At 44.8% G+C, this 6,379-nt stretch overlaps 1 long non-coding RNA gene across 1 annotated transcript; it reads right to left on the bottom strand.

Annotated features, from left to right (window-relative positions):
* Nucleotides 1-2,524: 2,524 nt before the first annotated feature.
* Nucleotides 2,525-6,371, bottom strand: LOC108445101. The gene is made up of 2 exons (XR_001859857.1): nucleotides 5,868-6,371; nucleotides 2,525-5,337 (listed from the first exon to the last, which is right to left on the bottom strand). It is a non-coding gene; the product is annotated as an uncharacterized LOC108445101 (long non-coding RNA).
* Between the last annotated feature and the right edge of the window lie 8 nt (nucleotides 6,372-6,379).

Here is a 6,379-nt window from a genome sequence, read left to right as displayed (position 1 = left end):
CACACGTTTGCCTTTAGGAGAATCAAGAGTACGATGGACACTGGGAATATTAATTAACATTATGTCCCTTGTGGAAGGAGTCACCATTGATGGCCCAACTGTGGGGAAAAGTTAAACGTGATGAAACTTGGAAACACCCCAGTATAGGAATGATAGTGGGATGGATTTTAGAATCCATCTTCACTCTGCAAATATCTACATTCAGAAATAGACCAGCCATTGGCTCTGCAAATGGAAACTTTAACAAATGCACCTCAACTGGGGTTCACTAGAATAAAGGAACAATAACAAGCCACAACTAGAATGACCTTACAGAACAGATTGGCTTTAGACTTATTGCTGTTACATGAACTTGGAGTATGTGGATATTTGAACAGTACTTGTTGTGTGCACACTCCAAATGTGACTGCTAAATTGGATGATCAAATAGAGAGGACAAAATCAGTTGCTGCATCCAGCAGAGAATTAAGGGCACGATTAGGAAGTAACTGGCTAAACAAAATATTTAAAAGATTTTGATATTCTCTTAACTGGTTGGTTGGCCTCACTTTTTCAAAGTATAATTGTGATTATAGTAATAATCATGATTATGATGTTTGCTTTAAGATGCATAAAAAACATGATTGCTAATGCAACATGAGAAACTTACATGATGTTAGTAAAAAGACAAAATGAGGCTTATGAAGGCTTACAAAGACAAGCTTCACAAGCCTCAGAGCTGGGGAATGTTACCAGATTATAAATGGCCTACACCTGGTGAGCTAACACAATGCTTCTTCTCCAAAACTCCTGGCCTATGGAACTGCACAATGCCCATTGTGCAAGAAGAACTGGAAGTTCACCAGCCTCAGTGTCCTGCCAACTCAGCCAGGTCAATTGGAACGCTGGGGTACACGACCACCAGGGAGATCCCCAGGACAGAAGAACGCATGCTTAAAGGGGATGGGAAATATGTTAATGATTTTGGGGAAATTATTATCATACCTCTGTTTAGTCCAGGACAATCAGTGAATATGTATGCAGAATACAGAATACAAACAGAAACTTTCCTGTACTCAGGATGCACAGGTTTGGGAGGAGCTATGCCCCTGTGCATCTGGCTGAACAAAGAACGCTGCTTCTTAATACTACATTGGTGTCAAGGAGCTTTTTATTTTTACTGAAATTTTGGTAACATTTCCATCCATCTAATTGTACATACTAATTGTCTATATTAATTAGTGTACTAATTGTATAACTTGTATATCAGTACAAGTTCATAATCATCATGTTCCTTCTGAGGCTGAAACCTGAACTGTGAACACCTTGCTCCAGGGTTATTCTGGAAACTTACACGTGTGTTTCATGTCTGGTTCTTAAAAGAACTTTCATGAAAATAAGAAATATGAGAATGCACTGAGAGTGAGAGAGAGAGGCTGCTATTCCTTGTTCCAGGGAGTCTGTGCCTTGCTGTCACTTGTCACCTGGCCATGGCAGGAGCAAGGAATGGGTTTCATAAGAACAACTATGACGCTTCATAATAATGCAAAGACTTTAGTGAAAATTTTTAGTATTTTCTCTTCCACGTGTCAGGGCTGTTCCCTCTCACTGCTGTTGTCACTCTTTGTGGCCTGTGCCACGTGTTCCCGTGCTGCTTCTGCTGGAATGTTGAAGGACATTGGAGAGAGGAGCTGCAGAGCTGGTTAGAGGCAGGAGCCAGGAACCACAGTGAAGAATTGAAGGAAGAGGGTGCAGAGCACAGAATGGAACAGAAAGTGAAGCCATCTCTGCTGTTAGTGTTAGTGACAATTTCTGGAAAAACATAGATTTAAGAAAAACACCAAACCCAAAAATATACAAAGGAAGTGGCAGAGTCTGGTGTTAGGGATCTGTGGGCAGAGAGACAGCCAGCAGTGGAACAGGGTGTGCCTCTCCCATCCTGCAGGGATGTGACCACAGCACAAGTGGCTCCAGGAATTAACTCTGCGCTCTGAAGAGGTGGCAGTGACTGTGGCCAAAGGGCCAGAGCAGGTGCTGACATGGCAACACCAGGATGCTGGACCTGCCCTCCCTGGGCTTACTGGGCAAAGCTCCCACTCTTCTCCCAGCTCAGCCCTCCTGGCCACTGAAGCAGGTCTGGCTCTTACAGTGTCACCAGAAGAGCAAGTTGGGTTTATTCCAGTTCCATGATTTCTTCAACCACAACCAGAATTAGGGAGTAAAATGCTACAGACAACACACTCGAATGAATTTTCCAAAAACTTTGGAATCGCTTCCTGACTTTCCCTCCAGAGTGCCCAGGACTCTTGCTGGGCTCTCCCTGAACACAGGCAGCTCCCTGCTGCCCTCCAAGGTTCCCCAGGTCCTGTGTCAGGGTTTGGATGAATCCCGGCTGGACCCTGGTGCTCTTCAGTCTGCCCTGGAGCCTCCTCTGGTCTTTGCAGGGGCTCACAAGGGACCCAGTGTGGAATCCCACCCTTAACGGGGAGGGAGCACCCAAGATTTGCAAATGCTCGTGGTCAGAAAGAATGAAAAAGTCAGAGGGTCCACCAAAGCTTATGAAGATTTATTATTAAGTGACACACCTGGCATGGAAACTGGTATAAGTCAGTCCTTGACCTCCTCATATAAGCAATGGCAGTGGGTTTTGGATAAAGGGGTGGGGTGAAAAGGGAGGAGAAAACCAGAGAGATTAATTAAAGAGAAAGAAAGGAAAAAATAGAGAAAAGCAGATGACCAGTCCTGACTCCAGCGTTGATCCAGCTGATGGGGTGTCCAGGGTCCTGGGGCTCACACACATCTGGGCTTCGTGGAGGTTTTTATAGGCAAGTTTTCCCCACCCTGGAGATCAGTTTCTTGCTTTCTATGCAAATTGGTTATCACATGAAGTCTGTTCTTCCTGACTTTTCTGGAAATGGGGCAGAGGCTTCAGGGGTCTTTGGTGGTCTTGATACCTCTGTTATGCATCAAGTGAAAGCGTTAGACAAGACCTGCCTTAGGTTCAGATTTTTGGCAGCAGCTTTATTCAGGTGACCCACACCTAAACTGCTCTGGCTTGTACTTTCTTAAGACTGGCAGATCAGGTCTATTATAAAATGACTTATTTGTTGAATAAACAGGAGATTAACAGACAAAAAGCCTTAAACAGAGTTACCTATTACACAGGTTAAAACCAAGAAGTAGGTTACATAAAACTGCACGGCATAAAGGTACCTAATATTATAGCCAGCAAATAAATACCATAGATTAGGAGTAACTAGGATCAATGTAAATTACCACCAAATTATTGATGGGGTACACAGACTCTTTTCACTCAATTTTTAAGAGAGTAACTTAGAGCTGGTGTTCCAAGCTTTGAGTGATCCCCACGCATTTCCAAAGAATGTGCAGAAGAATTCTGTTTTGTGAAAGTTTAATGTAGCTTTTATAGTTTGTAAAGTGAAGTGCCTGTCAGTCAGAAATTCAAGCTTAGCGTTCTCTTATCTCGTTCTCAAGGTAAGATGTTTATTGTCAGCGAGGAATGCCACCTCCATGGTCCCAGAAGTACCCCACTACCAGACAGATGTCCTGGCTTGAGTTATTTCACAATTAGCAAATTCATGTGAGGGGGAGGATGCCCTGAGCTGTCGAACGAGCTGATTGGCAGAACAGATAAGCCCTTTTGTGGTAGGGGAACATCCTGCCAAAACCTCCCAGAGTCCATCCCCACTTGCTGACCTCATTCTTGCTTCTGCACTGTCCTATGTTGTGCTTCTCTCCAGGAGCCAGAACAAGGACTTTTGTTCCAGGAAATTGCTGCCCTAACTTCCACATGGCTGCTTCTCCAGCCTCATCCTGTTCTTTCTCACAGTGTGTTCTTACCAACAGTCCCTGCTTGGCTGCACAGCTCTCAGTAATGAGTGTTTGAGACATGCATCAGCCCTGATCTTCTAGGCTTCTGTGTCCAGGTGTCCTTGATGGTGTCCTGGTGAATCCTTTGGGGTTTTCTGGTACAAGAACTGGGCCCTGCTTCCCTCTGATACACCTTGGGGCCTTTGCTGGGCTTTATCAGGGACAACCTTGCCTGGTGAGAATTCAGGATGACAATGTTGATAACACACTGATGTTTTGGTTGTTGCTCAGCTGTGCTCACCCCAAGTCAAGGAGTTTTCAGTGGCTCTTTCTCTGCCAGTGCAGAGCTGCAGACGAAGCTGTGAGAGAGCACAGCCAGGACAGGTGACCCAAACTGGCAAGAGGGATATTCCAGACCACAGAATGTCATGCCCATATAAACTGGGGGAGTTGACTGGGAGGTGCCAATCCTTACTGAGTACTGGGTGGGACATCCATCGGTCAGTGAGTGGTGAGCAACTGCATTGGGCATCACTGCTTTTTCATGGGATTTATTCCTCTTCATCTTTTTCCTTTTCATTAGTATTATTATTACATTTTACTGTATTTCAAGTATGAAACTGTTCTTTTCTTTTACGAAGAGTTGAAGAGGCACCAGTGGTGCATGAACTGGTAGGTCAGCTCTGGCAATACAAAAAAAGTCTCTCTTGACTACAGAGAAGCTGGTCCAGCATCTCACAGAGGACAGATCCTGCTATCAACAGTAAGTGTTGTTTTGCTCAGGAGAGAGGATATAGGGGGTACACACCATGGGGTACCCTGTGCTTTTACCTGTGGGATCACGGAGAAGAAATGAGGAACTGGGATGGAAAATCCTCCTCAGCCCCAGAGGCATGAGTGTGTGAATTGCAGGAAAACCAGTCACGGATGAGGTTCTTCCAGGAAAGCTGCTGCTCCAGTCTCCAGTTGGCAGATCTCCAGACAGAGTGGGAGGGCTGATCTTACTTGTGACCCTATCAAAAGCAATTCTAAGCTGTTTTTACAAGAAGTGAGTGAGGAATCCTATGATCAGGGCTAGGGGGCCCTGCATCCAGCCAGGTGGAGGAGAGGGATGGCCGGGTTTGCCAGAGTGTGTGGATCTGTACTCCCACTGGATTCCAAGGCTCCAACTGACAGTGAGGGACAGGGGACTCCAATGCCATCAGGCTGTAAAGGCACACAACCCATCTGTATTTCAGGAGGGACAGGGGCATCCCAACAGTGACTCCCTTTGAGGCTGGAATCAGCCTGACTGGGAAGGAGTGGCCAAAGCACCCCACTGGACTGGGTCAGAGCTGTGCAAGCCTGGCTGCTTGGTGATATTCAACAAATCCAGGACATCCACACCAATATACACAGAGGTTCAGAGTTAATATCTTCCAAAGAACAGTTCCTCTTTTACGATTGGATAATAATTTCCATACAAGTTATGTAACCCCAGCAAAGCTCTACATATGCTCAGGGGAAGAGTCTTCACTTGGGCAGGACCTTTTTGATCTGCAGTAGTGATTTTTAGTATTATACTGAAGATGGTCTGGGTGTAGGATATATGGACCTTGGGGCTTTTGCTAAGTTGACAATAAATGCGTGGACATAGACCAACATCCTGATGTCGCACGTCATTAAAGCTTTTAAGTTCCAGGATGTCCTTGATTAAGTGTTGCAGCTGCTGCCTCTTCTACTGACATACAACATCTTGATTTACTACATCCTTAAAGAGGAGTTAGTTCCAAGATGTCCATGAGGGAGGTCTAAGGGATGCAGCTGCTGTCTCTTCCACTGATTGAGTTTCTTTTCTAACCAAATATGCCTGAAAATAGACAAAGATCTTATATTAAGGAATGCCCTGACTTTAGAAAATTTTGACATTGTAACACAGGAGGTTCCCTCTGAATACCCGGAAATACTTTATTACTTTGAGGGTGACAAAGCCCAGAGAGACGGTGGAATCTCCACCCTTGGAGATATTCCAAAGCCATGTGGACACGTGTGGTTGGTGGATTTTGGATAGGCAGGACCTTTTTGATCTGCAGTAGTGATTTTTAGTATTATACTGAAGATGGTCTGGGTGTAGGATATATGGACCTTGGGGCTTTTGCTAAGTTGACAATAAATGCGTGGACATAGACCAACATCCTGATGTCGCACGTCATTAAAGCTTTTAAGTTCCAGGATGTCCTTGATTAAGTGTTGCAGCTGCTGCCTCTTCTACTGACATACAACATCTTGATTTACTACATCCTTAAAGAGGAGTTAGTTCCAAGATGTCCATGAGGGAGGTCTAAGGGATGCAGCTGCTGTCTCTTCCACTGATTGAGTTTCTTTTCTAACCAAATATGCCTGAAAATAGACAAAGATCTTATATTAAGGAATGCCCTGACTTTAGAAAATTTTGACATTGTAACACAGGAGGTTCCCTCTGAATACCCGGAAATACTTTATTACTTTGAGGGTGACAAAGCCCAGAGAGACGGTGGAATCTCCACCCTTGGAGATATTCCAAAGCCATGTGGACACGTGTGGTTGGTGG

The sequence above is a fragment of the Corvus brachyrhynchos genome, unplaced genomic scaffold (genome assembly GCF_000691975.1).
Source record: "Corvus brachyrhynchos isolate BGI_N302 unplaced genomic scaffold, ASM69197v1 scaffold292, whole genome shotgun sequence".
NCBI lineage: Eukaryota > Metazoa > Chordata > Aves > Passeriformes > Corvidae > Corvus > Corvus brachyrhynchos.
The sequence above is the reverse complement of the archived record's forward strand: the minus strand, read 5'-3'. Positions and strand labels throughout refer to the sequence as shown.